The sequence below is a fragment of the Pteronotus mesoamericanus genome, unplaced genomic scaffold, assembly GCF_021234165.1.
Source record: "Pteronotus mesoamericanus isolate MK-2021 breed Mesoamerican mustached bat unplaced genomic scaffold, CSHL_Meso_final scaffold_54, whole genome shotgun sequence".
Classification (NCBI taxonomy): Eukaryota; Metazoa; Chordata; class Mammalia; order Chiroptera; family Mormoopidae; genus Pteronotus; species Pteronotus mesoamericanus.
In genome coordinates, this window is record NW_026555321.1 from 10,531,620 (window position 1) to 10,553,395 (window position 21,776).

Here is a 21,776-nt window from a genome sequence, read left to right on the forward strand (position 1 = left end):
AAAGGCAGTATCAAGGCATCAATTTATAGAATAAGACTCTAAAAATAAATACAATTTTGAAGACTGACAGAGTAACAGAAGAAAGGGAGAGGCAAAATAGCCCTTCCTACTCCTTTGAGTTGAGCACTTCAGTCCCCCAGGGTGTTTGTCCTTTTTATGTACATTTTTTCGACAGCCCTTAAGTAGAGCTATTTTAAACTGACATATTTCATCGTAGGCTGGGGGCAACGATCCTAATACAGGGCACATCCTACCGCAGTTTCTTCCCACAGTACATGATCTCAAAGAGTTCAGCAGATGTGGCTTTCCACAAAGGAAAACACACCACACAGTGTTTTCATAAAGGCTGTGGATATTAAATTCAGTTGAATAATGGTTAGAAAAGCAAACATGCTGATCAATCCACTTTAATCAATCTGTTTCAAGCTCCCCCAATGTTTAATTATGTGAAAACTTTGCCATAGATCCATATTCCTTCTGATACTACCTACCCTAGAGGTGGAAAAGAGCCAGAATAAGTCAGCATCAAAAAATAGACTTTAAAAATAGTTATAAGTACTTGAAAAAATTGTGCAAAAATTTCCCATTTACAGGGCTATGTGAAATTACTATGTCCTCAAAATGTCCTATAATCCCAGGGTAGCATTTGCCATAAATTTCCCTCCCAGAAAAGCCTCTAGCAGCAACAAAAGAACAAATGACCTTATCACTGGCCTTTAGAAAAGATAAAATTGCAGCATTGTTTTTCATCACACAATCAGAGGTCTTTGCTCAAGGTCAAGCATTTCCTTCTGCATTTGATGAGTTTGTTGTAATCACAATTGGCATCACAAAAGCAGGTGCCCTGAGGGCTCCATGTTGTCAGGAGAACAGGAAAGGGGCTGAGGCTGCTGCTTGGGTGATATTCTTCTGATTTTAAAGTGTCTTCAGTTTCTCAAGAGGAAAGACATAGGTAGAAAAGGAAAGGAATACTCTCCCAAATATCGATCTGATTCATTATGTGTTAGCCAAAGTTCTTCCTCTTCTGTTTTGTTTTTAAAAATGAATTTTCTTTTATTTTTACTTTATTTCTTAAATATTTTATTGTTTATGCTATTACAGTTACTCCACTTTTCCCCCTTCGCCCCCTCAACTCAGCCCACCCCCACTTCCATAATCAGTCCCCTCATCATTTGTTGCCCGTGTTTATGGGTCCTTCGTATCTGTTCTTTGACTAATCCCTTCACCTTCTTTCAATCAGTCCCCAACCGCCCCACCCCACCCAACCCCACCCCCATTTGCTGTCAGTCTGTCCCATGATTCTATGCCTCTGGTTCTATTTTGCTCATTAGTTTAATTTGTTCATCTTATAAGTGAGATCATAGGGTATTTGTCTTCACTAACTGGCTTAGTTCACTTAGCATAATAGTCTCAATTTCCATCCATGCTGTCACAAAAGATAGGAGTTTCTTTTTTCTTTCTTTCTTCTGTGTAATAGTCCATTGTATAGATATACCACAGTTTTTTTATCCACTCATCTACTGATGGGCATTTGGGCTATTTCCAAATCTTGGCTATTGTAAATAGTGCTGCTATAAACATATAGGTGCATAAATTCTTTTGAATTGGTTTTGGGATTCTTCAGGTATATTCCTAGCAGTGGAATCACTGGGTCAAAAAGCAGTTCTATTTAGTTTTTTTTTAGTAAATTACATAATGTTTTCCACAGTGGCTGCATCAGTTTGCATTCTCACCAACAGCGTGCTAGGGTTCCCTTTTCTCCACATCCTTACCAGCTCTTGTTGTTTGTTGATTTATTAATGATATAAACTTAACCAAGGAGGTAAAAGATCTATACTTGGAACACTATAGGACACTGAAAAAAGAAACTGAGAAAGATACAAATAAGTGAAAGCATATACTCTATTCATGGATGGGAAAAATTAACATCATTAAAACATCCATACTACCCAAAGCAATCTATAGATTCAATGCAATTCCTATTAAGGTACCAATGGCATACTTCACAGATTTAGAACAAATATTCCAAAAACTTACATGGAACCAAAAAAGACCCTGGATAGCCTCAGCAATCTTGAGAAAGAAGAATAAAGTTGGAGGGGTCACAATACCTAATATCAAACCATACTACAAGGCCACTATAATCAAAACAGTCTGGTACTGGCATAAGAACAGACACAGATCAATGGAACAGAATAGAGATCCCAGAAATAAATCCATGTCTTTTTGGTCAATTAACATTTGACAAAGGAGGCAAGAGTATACAATGGAGTAAAAACAGTCTCTTCAATAAATGGTGTTGGAAGAACTGGACTGGTACATGCAAAAAAAAAATGAAACTAGGCTACCAACTTACACCATACACTGGAATAAACTCAAAATGGATAAAAGACTTAAATATATGTGATACCATAAAAGTTTTAGAGGAAAGAATAAGTAGTAAAATTTTAGATTTCTCATGCAGCAATATTTTTGCCACTATATCTCCTCAGGCAAAGGAAATGAAGGAAAGAATAAACAAATGGGAGTACATCAAATTAAAAAGCTTCTGCACAGCTAAAGAGACCATCATCAAAATGAAAAAGGAACCAACTGTCTGGGAGACCATATTTGCCAATGATACATCAGATAAGGGTTTAATCTCCAAAATATATAAAGAACTCATACAACTCAACACCAGGAAGACAAATAATACAATTTAAAAAATAGGTAAAGGACCTGAATATCCACTTCTCCAAGGAGACCATTGAGATTGCCCATAGACATATGAAAAAAATGCCCGTCTATGAGTCCTAGCCATCAAAGACATGCAAATTAAAACCACAGTGAGATATCATCCAAAATGGTCTCTATACATGCTATACTTGCACTCAACTGGTATCACTGGCTCTCTAGCAATGTGAGAAATAAAGGGAACAGTCTGGTAACACAATGCCAGCCAGAGAACATGAGAGTTAGACCACAAATGGCTCTTTCACCAGATTCTGTAAAAAAAATTCTGAACCATGACCTCAACTGGTTTGAATAAAATATCATGACGAGAAACCTGCATTATGTGAAACTTAGTATCATGCCACTTACTATTATGTTATGTACCATTTGGTAGGCTAAAGTTTTTTGAGCAGAGGGTTAATATTCCACCACCTGCTGTCAATCTTCAAACTCTCCCCTCTGCAATCTCTTTGACCTGATTCACCAACTTGAAGTATAATTAGGAAAACATCCTTTGTTCTAATAATAAATCAAACCCTCACTTGCCTTATTATCAGGAAATGTAAATTCCCTTCTTAGGGTCCCCATCAGCATCCTGGGTTGTTTTAGTACCAAAAGGAGATTGGTCCCCTTTTCAATGCCATGAACAGGAAAAGAAATAGCCAAATGCCATATGATCTCACCTATAAGTGGAGCTTAATCAACAAAACAAACAAATGAGCAAAAAAGAACCAGAGACACAGAAATAAAGAACAAACTGACAGGGACAAGAGGGGAGGGGGGATGGGGAGAACAAGGGAAAGAAGAGAAAGGGTCAAGTCATGTACGAAGGAGCCATGGACAAGGACAATGGGGTAGGGAATGTCTTTGGGAGCAGGGATTGGATGGGGCAGGGGAGAGCAACAGGGGGTAAAATTGGGACAACTGTAACTGAACAACAATAAAAAATAATTAATTAATTAATTAAAAAATTATAATAAACTTTAAAAAAAGAAATTCCAATTGATCAACTACTTTTGTCATATATGGCTGTTCCACATCTCTGTTAACACTTGCTATTGCCCATCTTTTTTATTATAGCCACCTAGTGAATGTGAAGCAGTCTTATTTTTTTTATTTGTACTTCTCTAATCATAAATGATGTTGAACATCTCTTCATATGCTTAATGGTCACTTGTAATCTTTATAGATAAACATCTATTTAAATCCTTTGTCCAAATTTTAATTGGATCTTTTTTCTCTGTTATTGAGTTGTAAGGGTTATTTATTCTGAATGTTAGTCACTTCTAGACATACAATTTACAGGCATTCCCTCCCATTCTGTGGGTTGTTTTTCCATTTTCTTAATTGTGTCCTTTAAAGCACAAGAGGTTTTAATTATGATGAAGTCAAATTTACATATTTTTTTCTTTAGTTGCATGTGCTTGTGATATTGTATCTCAGAAACCATTGCCTAATTCAAGGATATAAAGATTTATTGCTATATATTCTTTCACAATGTTTATAGTTTTACCTTTTACATTTAAGTTTTTGATTTATTTTTAGCTAATTTTTGTATATAGTGTTAGGTAAACATCATTATTTACATGTGGATATTCAATGTCACAGCACCATTTATTGAAAAGACTATGTCCCCAGCCCCACTAAATTGTCTTATCATCATTACCAAATATCAACTGACTAAAAATCAATTGACCATAATCAATTGAGAGTTTATTTATGGACTCTCAATTCTGTTCCAGTGATTAACATGTCTATCTTTATGCCAATACTACACAGTCTTTATATTGTAGCTTTGTGGTAAGTTTTGAAAGTGGAAATTATAAGACCCTAACTTTGTTTTTTCATTGTTATGTCTATTCTTGGTCCCATATGTTTCCATATGAATTTTAAGTTCAGCTTGCCAATTTCTGCAAAAAAGAAAAAAAAAAGGCAGCTGAGATTTGAAAGTCATTGTACTGAAATCAGAGACCAGTATGGGGAGTATTTCTAACAATACTTAATAATATTAACATCTTAACAATATTAAGATTTCTAACCGCCCCAAAAAGGATGTGTTTTTATTTACTTAGGGTTTTTTAAATTTCTTTAAAAGGCTTTTTATAGTTTTTGATGTGTGACTCACACTAATTTTGTTAAATTTATTTATAGGTATCTTATTCTTTTTTGATGCCATTTTACATGTTTATTTTCATAATTTTATTTTTGGATTGTTCATTGTAATTGTGAAGAAATACAAGTTATTTTTGTATTTTGATTCTGCAATTTTGCAGTTTATTAGCTATAATTTTTGTGTGTGTAGATTCATAAGGATTGTCGAGATATGCAAGATTATATCATCTGTGAATAGAGGTAGTTTCAATTTTTCCTTTCTGACTTGATGTATTTTTTTCTTTTCCTTGCCCAACTGCCCTAGGTAGAGCCTCCAGTGCAATGCTGAACAGAAGTGAGCAGACATCCATGCCTTATTCCCAGTCTTACAAGGAAAGCTTACAATCTTCCATCATTAAGTATAATGTTGACATCATCATCAGATTGAAGATATTGTTTTCTTATTATTTGAGTGCTTTTATTATGAAAGTGTATTTGATTTTGTTACATAATTCCTGTGTATCAATTGAGAAGATCATGTGAGTTTGATTATCTATTCTATTAATATGATATGTTATGGACAAGGATATGATTTTCATATTTTGAAACAGCCTTGCTTTCCTGGATTCAGTTTGCTGATACTATGCTGAAGATTATTGCTTCTGCATTCATAAGAAATACTGGTCTGTAGTTTTTTTGTTGTTGTATAAGGTATTTTTGTGATATCTTTGCCTGGTTTTGGTATGGGTTTTACTGACCTCACAGAAATGAATTGGGAAGCATTCTCTCCATTTTTTGGAAGAATTTGTGAAAGGTAGGTGTTACTTTTTCTTTAAACATTTGGTAGGTTTCACTAGTGAATCTACTGTCTGGTCCAGGCCTTTTCTTTGTGGGAAGTTTTTTGATTACTAATTCAATTTCTTTATTTGATTTAGGTCTGTATGGATTTTTTGTCTTCTTCAGTTAGTTTTGGTAGGTTGACTTTCTTGGAATCTACCCATTTTATCTAGGCTATCTAATTATTTGGCATACAATTGTTCATAGTATTCAATTATAGGTCTTTTTATATATGAAGATCAATAGTGATGTTGCTTTTTTTACTCCTGACATTACTAATTTATGTCTCCTCTCTTTTTTTAATTTATCAGTCTAGCTGAAGTTTTGACAATTGTGTTGACACTTTCAAAGAATCAACTTACGGTTTGTGAATTTTCTATTGACTGTTTTGTTACCTGAATCACTTATTTTTGCTCTAATTTGTATTATTTCCTGTCTTCTGCTTGCTTCAGATTTAGTTTGCTTTTCTTATTCTAGTTTCTTAAGATTAAAGATTAGATTGAGTTGAGATCTTTCTTCTTTTTTTTAATAAAGCATTCACAGCTAAACATTTCTCTCTAAGCACCATTGCTTAACGCCATCCACAAAGTTTTGGTGTGTGGTATTTTCATTTTCATTCCTCTCAAAGTATTTTCTAATTTGCCTGTGATTTCTTTTTTGATCCACTAGTTGTTTAGAAGTATGTGTTTGACTTATACATGTTTGTGAATTTCACTAATTTTCTTGTATTACTGATACTTAGTCTTATTCCTTTCTGGTCAGAGAACATACTTTGCACGATTCTAATGTTTTTAGAGTTATTGAGTCATTGTTTTTGACCCAACATATGATCTATCCTAGGGAATGTTCTGTGTGCACTTGAGAAGAATATGTTTACTGTTGCTGATGAGTGAAGTATCAGATACCTGTTATTAGGACTAATTGGTTTATTGTATTTTTCAAGTCTTCTATTTCTTTGTTGATCATATGCCTAGTCATTCTATCCATTATTGAAAATAGAACTTTAGAGTCTCTAACTATATTGTTGTCCCCTTATTCCTACAATTCTATCAGTTTTTGCTTACTGTATTTTGGGGCTTTGTTGAAAGACTATATGTTGTTGATGTGTTGACCTTTTATCTTTGTAAATTACACAATATTGTATATAGTAAAAAAATTTTCCTAAAGTCTATTTTCATAATAATGGTATAGCCACCCTATCTCTCTTTTGGTTACTATTCTTATGGTACTGTATCAATCCTTTTACTTTCAATATATTTGTGTTTATTAATCCATATTGTATCTTGCAAACACAATATAGTTGGATCACTCAAGTTTTTGAATCTTCAGAAATTTTAATTGAATTTATTGGGGTGACACTGGTTAATAAAATTATGTAGGTTTTAAGTGTACAATTCTATATAATGGATCACTTTTTAAATCTGTTCTGTCAAACTCTGCCTTTTGATTGGAGTGTTTAATCCATTTACATTTTTCATAATTGCTACTATTGTAGAATTTATATCTGCCACATCAACATTTGTTCTGTATATGTTTTATGTCTTTATTCCCTCTATTTTTCCATTACTGCCTTATTTAGAGTTAAATATATGTTTTCTCATATATAGTTTTAATTCCCTTGTCAAGTCCATCAGAAAAACTACTAGAACTAACAAATTCAGTAAAGTTGCAGCATACAAAATCAATATACACAAATCTACTGCATTTCTATACACCAATGACAAATCATCAGAAGGAGAAATTAAGAAAACAACTCTTTACAATTGCATCAGAAAAACATAAAATACCTAGGAATAAATTTAACTAAAGTGTTGAAAGACCTGTGTAATTAAAACTGTAAGACATTGAAGAAAGAAGTTGAAAAAGATGTTAGTAAATGGAAGGATATACAATACCATGCTCATGGATTGGAAGAAATAATACTGTACTATTTAAAGCAATATATAGAAGATTCAATGTAATCCGTATTAAAATGCCAATGATTCTCTTCTCAGAACTAAAACAACTAATCCTAAAATTTATATGGCACTACAAAAGACTGCACATTGCCAAAAAAAAAAATTTGAGAAAAAAAAAAACGAAGTGGGGGTATATTCCTTTCTGATTTCAAACTATATTACAATGTTACAATAATCAAAACAGTATGGTAATGGCATAAAAACATATCTGTAGGCCAATAGAATAGAATAAATAGCACAGAAATAAATCCTCACTTATATGGTCAATTACTCTACAACAAAGGAGGTAAGAATATACAGTGGTATAAAGACAGTCTATTCAATAAATAGGGTCAGGAGACCTGGACATGCAAAATTGGTCCACTTTCATTTTTAGCACGAAAGCAGACCACTTTCTTACACTGTATACAAAAATGGATTCAAAATGGATTAAAGACTTAAATGTAAGACCTGGAACCGTAAAGCTTCTAGAAGAAAATATATGCAATAAACTCTTTGACATCAGTCTTCGTAAAATCTTTTTGAGTATGTGTCCTTGGACAAGGGCAACAAAAGAAAAAAAAATTTGATGGAGCTTCATGAAAATGAAAAATTTCTGAACAGTAAAGGAAACTATCAACAAAATAAAAATCAACCTTCAGAATGGGAGAAGATATACATTTGGTAAGGAGTGAATATACAAAATATATAAGGAACTCATCCAGCTTAACACCAAAAAAAAAACAAACAAACAACAAACAATGCCATTGAAAAATATGTAGATCTGAATCGACATTTCTCCGAAAAGAATCTACAGGTGGCCAAAAGGCATACAAAAAATGCTCAATATCTCTAATCACCAAGGAAATGCAAATGAAAGCCACAATGAAATACTACTACCTTATACTTGTCAGAATAGCTTTCATCAAAAAATTAACAAATAACAAATGCTGGCCAGGATGTGGAAAAAAAAGGAATTCTTGTACGCAGTTTGTGGAATTGTAAATTGATAAAGCCACTACAAAAAACAATATGGAGACCTCTCAAAAAATTAAAAATATAGCTCCATACAACCCAGCAATATCATTTATGGGTATTTATCTAAAAAGAACAAAAACAATAATTTAGAAAGATAATGGACCCTTATGTTCATTGCAGCATTATTTACAATAGCCAAGATATGGAAGCAACCTAGATGTCCACTGATAAATAAAAAGATAACAAAAATGTTATATTTATAAACACACAATGAAATATTATTTAACAATAAAATGAATAAGCTCTTGCCATTTGTGACAACATAAATGGACCTAGAACATATGACAAGTGAAATAAGTCAGACAAAGAAAGACAAATACCATACAATTTCATTTACAAGAAGAATATTTTTTTAAATGAACAAGTAAAACAGAACAGAAACAGACCCACAAATACACAGAACAAGTTGATGGTTGCCAAAGGAGAACGGGTGAGGAGAACGGGATGGGTAAAAAAATAAAAAATAAAAATAAACTTCAAAAAATTTATTTTAAAGACTGCAGTAGAGATTCAAGAGTAATATACCATTTGCTGTCAACACATTTTTTTAGAAAAAAAGTTTAGACTGTACTTTTAAAAATACAAATAAACCCTTCATCTAGTAAGTACAAAGCCTGGACTTTGTCAAGAACAGTTACTTGTGATTCATTTATTTCCTACATATGCATCGTACTTTGTTGTTTCTTTGTATGTCTTATAAATTTTTGATGAAAACTGAACATTTTAAATAATATAATGAGGCAACTCTGGAAATCAGATGACCCGTCCCCAACATGTGTTTTTGTTGCTCTTTGTTGTTACTGAAATGTGTTTTATTTAGTGACTTTCTTGAGCTAATTCTGTCAATGAATCTGTATTCTAATTCTAATTGTATTCTTGCATGTGGCCAATGGAGTCTCTGCCCAGTTAGGTTAACAGTCATCTCATGCCTGAACAAAAATTTTCTTAAATACTTGGCACCCAAAGTCGCCGAGCTTCTGCTGAGGGCCTCTGTGCGCATTCTCAGGAACATCTGCAAGGCTCAGGCAGTAGTTTACAACTCCATCTTAGCCTGCACTTCCTGCTTGCACAGAACCTTAGGGTCCACTGAAAGTGACAGCTTGAAACCTTCTTGGGTCTTCCTGGGCATGTGCATAACCCTACATATGTGTGTGACTTTCTCTCTTCCTAGGAATATGTTAAAGCCTTTCAGAGCTCTCAATGTATATCTCATTCTCCAGCTTTTATTTTTAAGTTTTGTGTTCAGCTTGTTTGTCCCGACCACCTCAGGCAACAACTTTTAGTAATTGCTGCTGATTGTTTTAAACAAGTGTTCCTGGGGAAAAGACTGTTTGCTATGGGCCAGCTAACAGTCAGGTCAAATAAAGCCAGGGCTTGTGAATGGATTTTCCAAGGTGATACAGATAGGCCTGACCAGACCTTGCCAGACCACCTGCCAGACCAGGGGTCTGCAGGAGGAGACTGGGAGCCGTGTTGCCTGGTAGCCAGGCCAGCGCACTGCCAGACAACAGATTCTCCACCCCCATACAAGACTCAGCAGGAGGAAGTCATTGCCACTGAGCATGCGCAAAGCTCAAAAATTGATTGGCTAAGGGAAAAACCTTTCTATTCCCTTCCATCCCTGGGTTAGGGTGAGATCAGAGGTCGCAGCCACCTGTGAATGCAGAGGTCAAAATGGTGGCAGGGGGAGGTGCTGTGCCCGAGAAGATCTGCTAATCTAGCCTGGGAAAGAGTCAAGATTGATTGGATGCCAAACCCTCTCAAAGCACGTTGAAATTTGAGCACCTGGCAGGGCCCACACAGGTAGCTTATATAAATCAAGGAAAGGTATAAACATGTCTTCTTTCTACCCACCATGAGGGCTGCAGGCAGTGCTTTCCGGCCACCTTGGTATTGGTCGTTCTGGAAATGGCTAGGTTTTGTTTGTGTTGTGCAGAAGAGATGAGCCTAGAGGTGGGGAATCCCCAGTCCTCCCAAATTATGCAGCATTTAAATAAAGACCTCTTTCCTTTTTCACCAGCCTCAGCCTCCAGAATTTGCCTGTTGGTGGTGACAGGCAGCTGAACCTCACTTCCGTTCAGTAACAAAGAACTGTTGGATAGGGCAAATAATGACAGTTTTATGGAATTTGAGCTTAAAGGAGCTCCCTCTGCTTTTTTAGAGTCTGTTAGGTTGCTGGTATTCACCATTAAGTGTGAGACTGTTAGTACCCAAAGCTACCACTGACATAAGAATAGGACTAGAATGAAACAAAGTTTGCCATTTTTTTCAAAATTCAAATTTTCCTGGGTAAACACGCTCTGGGTTGTTAAAATCATTTGGTTATTTTTTTAGAGTTTTGAAAAAAGTTAATTTTTACAATTTTTTTCACTGTTTTCATTGCTTTGATGGCAGACAGAATTTTTGAAGGTCCTAATTTCACCATTCCTTCTGTTGTCACTTCCTCCCATTATTTTATTTTTTTAATCTTTTTGTATTGTTGTTCAATTACTGTTGTACCCATTTCCCCTCATTATTCTCCCCCGCCCTACCCACCCCCACCTCCCACATTCAACCCTCCCCTGCCCCCAGCCCCCAGTTGTCTTTGTCCATGGATCCCATTATTTTAAAATATCTTTTTTTGGTGGGTTTAATATCTGCCTTCATATGTGTCTTATTACACACTCTGTGTTGCGACCATTAGGGTCAGACAGGTTCATGGGATTCGTGCATACGGAAGAATATTCACAGAGCCATTGGGATGTCCGACGTGCCTTTATTCAAGGGTAGACAATCCACACACGCTGCAAGCTGCGTGTCACACTGCATGTCACCTGTCCTCTCTGCATGGCACCCAGTGTGAGCCCTTGCATTCCCCTTCCGTGTCTATGTCTGCACCCCCAGTGAGAAGCCCCTACCTTCTTAGGTACTAGAAGGAACAAAGCCAGCTACAGGCCAAACTGTTAGGTAACATAGTATGATTCTGCACATGCGAGCCCACTGCATGTTATGGGAACTATTCACCAGACCCAGTCTCAGGCTATGAGAACACTACTTTATCAAACCCCTTCAACGTTGTGAGAAACTGCTTCTCTTAGTTACCCAGATACCTGGGTGAGGCCAGACTGCCTCCATTTACCCTATGCCCACTTTTGTCTGATAACAACTAAAAGTCTATGAAAATCAAACTGAAAAGGATAAAGGCCTTCATATAAATCAATAAAATAACCCATCTTGTCACTACTGTCCACTGTATAGAACATAACAGTTTGTCACGCTTCTCTAAGTCACACAGTAAGTGAACACACAGTAAATGATCACACAGCAAGTGACTTTTCCCAGGCCTGGTTTATCCATTTCTCTCTCCTCACTGCCTTTTTTTAATTCTAATTTTTTATCAAACAAAAGCATTCACAAAATTAAATACAACCCAAAGATTAATGACAAAAAAAAGAAATAGTCTACTGCCCCACTTATCAGAGTAAACCATTTTCAATAATTTGTTTTGGCTTATTTAAAGGATTATCTCTACCTTATAAATGACAATGTTTATATCACTAATTCTTCACTTATCAAATCTAGGCATCATTATTTCCTTACTGCAATGATAGATGAGGATTTATTTTGTCTCCAAATCTAAAAAATGTTGATACATATGTCATTATTTTTGGCTTTTTTCTATTGATTACTTATGTAAGTTTAGATCATTAATGCAATATAGTTCTTTCCACACCAACTAGAGATGGACTCTCCTTAATCCCTAGGTAGGTAAGGTAAGGGTCTTAGCAACGTTATCTTCCCTTCTCATCTCCTCCCTCTATCTTTTTCTCAACTTCAGTTAGGTATATTATACTGATTATAATTACATTCTGTTTTGAAACTTTTATATTTTTTGCACTTTGTTAACATTTAGTTAGCTTTAAATGTTGAATACTAATAGACAATATTTCCATTATTATTACTCTATTGTTCACAGCATAGCTACATTGTAAACTATGGTAAAATTTGCTTCTCTAAGATTGCAATATAATTATTGCTGTGCCACTAAAAGAACAACATTCCAAATGACAAGGTCAACTGAGTTTTCTGTTATTACTTCTACCCGCCCCCCCGTGCTCCCACTATGGCTTAAACCCTGATGCATTTCCGTTTGCTACTTATGTGACCATAACTTTCTTGTGCTTTTTTAAAAGTCAGTTTTGTCTTTCAATAGACAAAGATTCCAAGGGACTTACTTGAACCATAAGCCCCATAGTAAGCTCTTAGTAAATATTTAATGAAATTAAATTATTTGAATTGCAAGCCTGTCCTCACTAATAAATGAAATGTTAAAATATTGTTATTTTCCAGGAATTTTGTATTTGATTACTGGCAAAAGAAATAAAACATGATTCAATATGTCACTTTAGGATAAATTCCAATCCAATTTTAAACAGCACAAAGTTTTCCCAAAATGTTTGTGGGCAACATTGACATTTTTCCACCAGCATGACTCTCAGAAATCACAATGACTTTTCTATACTCAATATTAAGTAGCCAAAGGGAAATAAATATTTTATTTTTCCATAACTGAACTAAAATTGTTTTGTCTGTCAGATTCTAAATTAAAAGCATCTGGTTCAATTTTAAAAGTTTACCTAATGTGATTGGCTCCCAAAAAGTGTGTACGTGGTGGAGAGTTACAATAAGCAAAACCAGAAAAGGAAAGAAGGGCCCATGAGCAAAATATTGACAATGATTAAAAGTAATGTCACTGAGAGAAATAAGCAGCCTTAATTTTCCAGAGAGTGAATAATTTCTAGCTTCCTTTCAAATTTATAAAGCCACCCACAGCCTTTCCCATTCAAATATGTATCCCTGCCAGGCCTCCTGAAGCATGGGTTCTAGTTTGAAACTAGAATGAAAAGAGCTGCCCTTACCTATGGCATTGCATTCTTGTGTCAGCAAGGGGGATAAAGACAATGTCAAAGCTCATAATGCAACCCTAGTGTTTTATCTGGACATGCCAGATGTTATGCCTTGTCACATTCCATTGGTCAAAACATGTCACATGGCAAAGCCTAAACAATGGGATTTACAAGAGGAACTTGTTAACCACATGACAATGGGTAGGCCATATAACCCTTTAATAGGAAAGGGGATAGTTAGAAAAAATAGTATAATCTACTATATAGAGACTATAAGCAGTACATATCATTGTTCAACTTTTACTGGAAAGAGAAACTGCTCAAGGTACAGTTCAAGACCAATTTACAAGGAGTGGCTGGTAGTTTAGCTGGATCAAGAATGAAGATGTTTGAGGAAGAAGTATGTATATAGACTTCTCAAAGTAGACCCAGGATATTAATGTCCCATGTGAATCTTCACCAGAGTCCCACTGTGAAAGAAACTCTTAATAATCACATGATCCATCTAGTGGATATCAGTCAATCAGTGAACTCAAAAACTAAGTGGCTATGACAACAGGGACAGAGAAATTTCCCCATGAAAGTCAACTGGTCACTACTACAGTAAAGTACCCCAATTGCCAGGAGTAGCAGCCAACTCTAAGCTCCTAGAAACCAGCTAGCTGTCTTGTAACAGGTTGATTACATTAGACCCTTGTATCAGGGTAAGGATATGGACTTTTCTTCACTGAAATAATCATTATTTCTGGACTTGGATCTGCAGCAGCATACAGAAACACGATGTCCTTACAAATTGTTCCTTCAGTTTCCCAAACATTTTGGAACCTGGATATCCTGACTTCCCAGATTCTGCACGTCACACACTTTCTTTCCAATAAGTTCCTTTTCAGCTCAGATTCAGATTCTATCACTTGCAACTAAGAATCTAGGTTGAAAAACAAAGTCCTTATGAAAGAAAGCTCTAAATTCCCAGCTTCTCGAAACCCTGCCATTTTCAACAACATGAATGAGCCTTGCAGGCATTAAGCTACATGACAAGTCAGACAGAGAAAGACAAATACTGTATGATCTTACTTGTATGTGGAACCTAAGAAAACCAAGCTCATGGAAACAGAGAACACATTGGTGACTTCCAGGGGATGGAGGGTTGTGGAGAGGAAGAAATGGGTGAGGGTAAATTTCCAGTTATAAGATGAATTAAGTTTTGGGGATGCAATGGCAAATACAATTAACAATATTGGATTGTATACTTGAAATCTGCTAAGAGGATAGATTCAAAAAGTTCTCACCACTCACACACACACACACAGAATATATATATATATATGTATACATACATATATATATATATAAAATATGAACTGTGTAAAGTGATACATGTGTTAACTAACCTTGTCATGGTAATCATTTTTACACAATGATTATCTCAAATCAATCATATCACAATGTAGCTGAGGGGGAAAAATCCCAACTTGGAGAAGGAAGGAGAAAGGAAGAAGTGTTGTGCTTCTTAGAATTCTAAACCTAGCATCAGAGCTATGTAGTTACATTGATCCAAGAGGGATTTCTTAGAATTTTTCATTTAGGCTGCCTGGCCAACAAGGACTCAGTTGAGTGTTCCTTCTCCACTGAATTTGCCCAGTGCAGGCAGCCAAGTGCCCATTCACTTCATCAACTCCTTTTTCTTAACACCATTGACTCTTTCTTTGTTTATTCTGTCATCCTTTCCACATACTTCACTTTTCCTGAATAAAATAAGGCAAATTAGGCATCTCTATTTTGAATCAGTACTTGCTTGCATGTCCGTAAGGTTCCCCAGCCATCCTTACTGAGATGTGCATCTAGCCCCTTCTTAGTGACCCTTAGAAAGAATTCAGGTAACTCCAAAGCAACCTTGTGGCACCTGCCTGGGTCTCTTGGATGGTGTTTTTTAAAAAGTCTTTATGCTTCACACTCCTACCTGCATTAAACTTCTGCTACCCTTAATGTAATACCTTAGTCAAGATGGACAAAATTCTGAAATGTTCAGGACTTAACACAGCAAAGTTTATTTTATTTGTATTTCACTCATGTAATGTTTGATGTAAGGCAGCTTTTCTCCATACAATGACATAAGGATCCAGGATGCTCACTTACGTGGCTTTACAGTCTCAGCGTATGACCTCCCATAGCCCTTTGGCCAAAACAAGCCACATGTCCTCAACCTAATTGCTAGGGAGGCTGGGAAATGCAGGAGGAGCAGCAACTGTCTCTGCACCAATAGGTAAAAGAAAGAACCAGGTTTTATTTTTTCCTCCCGGCATTCAAAAAGCATTACTTTTTTTTTTTAGTAGCTGGAATAGGTCTGATACTATATGCACCAGAGCTATAAACTTGAGCTATATACAGGTTTTTTAAGGAGATTACAAGTCAGGAAAATGGGGAGAGGTGAAAAACAAATCAAGCAACGACATCATGTAATAAACAGAGCACAGAGGTTATGATTAAAGCAGAGAGGAGGGAAAATCACTGGAATATTTTTGGAGGAGACTTTTGAAATGACTTCTGAAGCAAATGATAGAAGGTAAAAGAACCTTTAAGGCAGAGAACTCAGAAAGTGAGGACACTTAGTATATACCAACAGCATAATGATTTCAGAGACAAGCTGATCAGAGGATAGAAGAGAAAAAATCACAGAAGTTGGTTTGAGAATAATCTTTCCCACAGGGTATGCATTAAAACTGTGAGTCCCCTAAAACGCTCCATGATGAAAGGATTCAATGGATTAATACTTTGGGAACTAAGGCTGGTATGTTCACATTTTAGCATACCGAAAGTCCTAAGAAACTCTAGGGTATGCAAAGTAGTTTGACCTTTCTTGACTAGCATTTACCACACTCAATATGAAATCCTGTTAACAGCTCATAGAATTGGTAGTCTAGGAAAAAGAGATGGAGAAAATCTGGGACAAAATGTGTAAGAGGGTGCTGAATCAAAAAAGGGCCTCGTCTTAAGAACTTGAATCTTATCTTGAATGTGACAGTGACAGTCAAGAATTCTAAATACAATAAAAATTTGAAGATGCTGCAATAAAATAATAATTCCAGCATGAAGTTATTAGAGCCTGAATGGATGTTTTTAAAATTCTGTCAGTGAGTCTGCTAGACTGTTTAAAGTTTCTTTCTCTTCATCTCTGTATACACCCTTTCCCAGCCCAAGGTTTTCTACATAGTTGAGGCTCCATAAATTGAAGAGCAATTGAGAGAATTAGGCAGCTTCTGAAATGGTTCCAGTGAGCCATGCCCTCTTGGCCTTCATGCCCTTCGTATAATTCCCTCCCCCTGAGCATGGGCTGAACCCAGTGACTTCCTTCGAACAGACAGAATACAGCCCAGGCTGCCACTTCTGTGATTAGGCTACAGAAGACTGTGACTTCCATCTTACTTTTTTCTCTCTCTTGCTGGAATTCACCCTTGCCCTCTTGCTTGCTCGCCACCATGCTGTAACACGTTCTCTGGAGTGGCTCACACACCGAGGAACTGAGACTGACCTCCAGCCAACAACCCATAAGGAACTGAAGCCTCAGTTTAAAAGCCCACAAGAATTAAATCCTACCAAGGGCCATGTGAGCAAGCTGGGGACTGCGTTCTTCCCAGTAAACCATGACATGGTAGCCACCTTGCTAATGACAAGTCTAAGTTCAAGAGTCCTTGAATGGTTTCCCTCAAATTTTGTTTCAATTCTGCCACTGCCACGAGACAAAGGAGCTAAAATAGCTCTTTATTTCAAAAGGAAGATGAGAGACAAGTAGAGCTAAGTCACACAGTCTAACCCAGTCTCAATCAGCTGATTCCCAGGCTACCCATCAAATCATGAGCTTAATAGATGCTTAGTTATGAGTGCTGCTAAGACTGTGTGATTTTTTGTTGTTGTTGTTACATTATTGTGTCCATAGTTGATTGATACATGCTGTGTTCAAGAAAGGGGGATGGGAAACTTCCTGCTGAAGAACTGGCCTGAACAAGTAAACTCTGAGTCTAAACAATAGCTCAAATGAAGAAAAAGGAAATAGCTAAGTTTTCAAGGAATATGAAATAATTTGACCAATTTTTCTAAACTCTGAAACGTCTAGATCCTGTTATTGGTGACTTGCTGACACCCTCAGCAAGTTGTGAGAGAAAAAGTATATTCTAGTTTATCACTTACCTTAATGAGTTACAGAAATAAATGAAATTATTTAAAAGAAAATCCTCTGTAAAATAAAATCACCTTTCCTAGGGCTTCTGTTGGGCTGGTTAGTAAAAAATCAATAGAAGAAATACTTCATTAGTTCTCCTTTTTCCATTATCATGCTTCATAAATTTGATGCTTTTGAGGAACTCATTAGCTCTTTGGAAACAACTCTCATTTTGTTAGGTAAGTGCTTTTGTGTGTGTGTGTGTGTGTGTGTGTGTGTGTGTGTGTGTGTGTGTGTTTTGTTTTGTTGGGGTTTTTTTACATTTGTGAACATAGGGAGGAGAAAAGGATCTGTTGAAGGAAAACTTAGTCCATGAATGAAAACATGTAATCTAAGAAATGTCATCCTTTGGTCGACTGAATTATATGGAAACCAAAGACTCCTATTTGAGCTCAGTTGCCTTTATTTGAAAGAAATTACTAAGGTTTGCAAGTCACTATTTTTCTTTCCAATTTTAATGATGATTATTTGGCTTTTTTTTTCCAAACTGAGCTTCCAATAAAAGAGCATTTCTTATTGCTCTGGTCAAATTGCCAAATCTCCTTCCCCAGACAGCTGACCTGTCTTATAACATTTTATACAGTAAACCAGAGCCTTTATGGTTACCTGTATTCTGGGTATACACATTATCATAAGCTATAAATTTTTCAGATCTCTGTAGCACTGATAGTAAAACGTTTTGAAATTCAGAATATTGAAAAGTGTTTACCTCTCTAACCACATGTCAAATTGAACTAGTTTTAGCAATAATGTAGACATTCTCTCCCTTAAAATATTAGTCTATGCTTTAATTGCTGTAATTTTTCCTCAGCAGGGGGATGGCATAGATTTCCCAGCTGTACCAGCTGCATGGCATGCTGGGACAAAGAGGAGAGACAAACTGAGGAACTCATGGGGTTTCTGGAATAAACAGAAATGCAGCTTCAAGAAGGATATAATTGCAAAAATCTAAATTTGAACAGAGATATAACAAAATCAAAGCAGATTCATCACCAAGGATAAGTAGGACTGGAATATGCCCTTTGGGAGTTCATAGTAACGATCTTGTCAATGCCAGTTGTCAGACTGGATCTTTCCAAGTGCTCCATTAAAACCAGACGTAGAAAAGCAAGGTAGTGAATCAGACTCTAGGTGTTAGAGGATAACATTATAAGGAATTCGCTCATGTGGCTTATATTTACTTCCTTCAGAACTGACCTTACCATCTCCTTTGTAACCCACAGAAATAAGATCTCAAGTTAGGCCAGACAGCAATACACCAAAGCTTTGTCTTCAATATTTAAAGCCAGTGCAAGACTAAAATGAATGTCATAGATATGTAATCACACGAAATGGATTCTTGCCCCCAAATATGTGTACTGTCAACTATAAAAAAAGAGGAGGAAGTTCATTTGTTGGCCCATCTCTGTGCCATAGCCACTCTCCCCAAGTCATACTATTCACAAAAATTAGTGGATTAAAGACTTAAATATATGACTTGAAACCTTAAAACCCCTAAAAGTAAAACATTTTAAAAATCTCAATGACATTGGTCTCAGCAATGATTTTATTGGACATAACACCAAAAGTACAAGCAACAAAAAGAAAATCAATAAATGGAACTACGGCAGACTAAAAAACTTTTGCACAGCAAAAGAAATTATCAACAAAATGAAAATACAACATACATAATGTGAGAAAATATTTGCAAACCACCTGTCTCATAAAAGGTTAATGCCAAAAATATGTAAGGGATTTATAAACTGAATAGCAAAAAAAATCTGATTATAAAAAATTGGCAGAGAACATGAATAGACATTTTTCCAAAGAAGATGTACAACTGGCCAATAGGTACAAGAAATGGAGCTCAGCATCACTAATTATCAGGAAAATGTGAATCAAAACCACAATAACATGTCACCTCAAACCTGTTAGAATAGCTACCATCAAAAAGACAGAAGAAACCCAGTGTTAGCAAGGATGTGGAGAAAAGGGAACGGAATGCTGTGCATTTCTGGTAAGAATGTAAATTGCTATAGACACTATGGAAAACAGTATGGAGGTTCCTCAAGAAATTAATAATAGGACCGCCATACGATCTAGCAATTCCACTTCAGGGTTTGTACCCAAAGAAAATTAAATCAGGATCTTGAAGAGATATCTGCACTCAGATGTTCAGTGCAGCATTATTCACAGTAGCCAATATATAAAACCAACCTAAGTGTCTATCTATGAATGAATGGATAAATAAAATGTGGTATGTATACAATGGACTATTATTCAGCCACAAAAAGAAGAAAATCTTGTTATTTGAAACATCAATGACCCCTGCAGGCATTATGCTAAGTGAAATAAATTTGACAGAGAAAAACAAATACTGTATGATCTCATTTTTATAAAGAATCTAAAAAACAGAGAGTAGAATTGTGGTTGCCAGGGGTTGGGTGTGGTGAAGAGAAATAGGGAGGTGTTGTCAAAAGGTACAAATTTCCAATTATAAGATAAATAAGTTCTGGGTCTCCAATGTACATTATGGCAACTAGTTAATAATATTGTATTATATACCATATTTTGCCATGTATAATGAGCACTTTTTGCCCAAATTTTTGAGGGAAAAATAAGGATATGCATTGTACATGGGTAGTACTAATTCTGTATCTATATAAAAGTTTTTAGTTCTTTTCGTTATCCTTATGCATTAACAGTGTTAACTTTAGAAAGCAATAACAATATCTGCATGCAAAATAATGCCCTGGAATATGATAATAAGTTTTGTTTCTAAATATAAATAAATAAAAATTGAATTAAAAAATTAAAATGGAAGTTTTTTTCCTCAAAGTTTGGGCCAAAAACATGGGTGCACATTTCATAAGGCAAAAATATGGTACTTGAACACTGTAAAGACAGTGGCTCTTAAGTGTTCTCACCATACACACACACACACACAAGGTAATTATGGGAAGTGATAGATGTGCTCATTTTATTTTGGTAAACATTTTGCAATGCATGTATCAAATCATCATGTGTATACCTTAAACTTACATAATATTATATGTCAGTTATCTCAAAAAAGCCAGATAAAAACAAATCTTAAAAAAAAGAAAACTGCCAACTTTTCTGAAGTGCTATACATCTTTTTACATTCCACCTGTGATGTATGCGAGTTCCAATATCTCTACTTCCTTGCCAACACACTTGTTGTCTTTTTAATGATACTCATTCTAGTAGATATGAAGTGGTATCTCTTTGTGGTTTTAATTTGCATCTTTCTAATGACTACTAATGCAAAGCATCCTTTCATATGGTAGTTGGCTATTTGTATATCTTCTTTGGTGAAGTGTCTGCTCAGATCTTTTGCCCATTTTTTAATTGGGTTATTTGTTTTATTATTGAGTTCTAAAATGTCTTACTTATCTTGGATATAAGTCCTTAAATGTGTGAGTCAAAAGCATTTTTCCCCAGCCTGTGGCTTGTCTTTTCATTCTTTTAATGATGTCTTTTGAAAAACAAAATTTTTAAATTTTGATAAAGTTTAATTTACCATTTTTCATGGATCTTCCAAGTGAAATTTTATCTTTTTATTTAAGAATGAAGTTGTGCTCAAGTGATTTCTGTCTATATATTATTGGCCAGAACCATGTCACACAACTAACATGAGTGGTAAGGGGGTTTGATACTAATGAAATTTGCCAACAAAATTAGGCTCTGTTATCAAAGAAAAGGCGGGAGGGGCAGAATTATTGTTTGGAAGGCAATTAGCAATGTCATTTTTTAAATCAAGATAATTAGATTCTACTTTAGAAAGTCTGTTGGTTTTCATTAATACAATAACAGTTCACAAGAAAAGCCAGAGAACCCCTGTAGCATGCACAATAAATGTTTATTGTCATGTTTTTAGAGTCAGTTTAGCTTTGGCTGGTGGCTCTGCTAATCTTGGCTGACTCTCATGCCTAAAGATAGGCTTGCCACTGGTTGACCCAGGCTGGTTTCAGGTGTGCCCCATCCTCCAGTACGCTAGCCCAGCCTCGCTCTCATGGTGATAGCAGAGATGCAAGACAGCAAGGTAAAGCACAGGCCTCT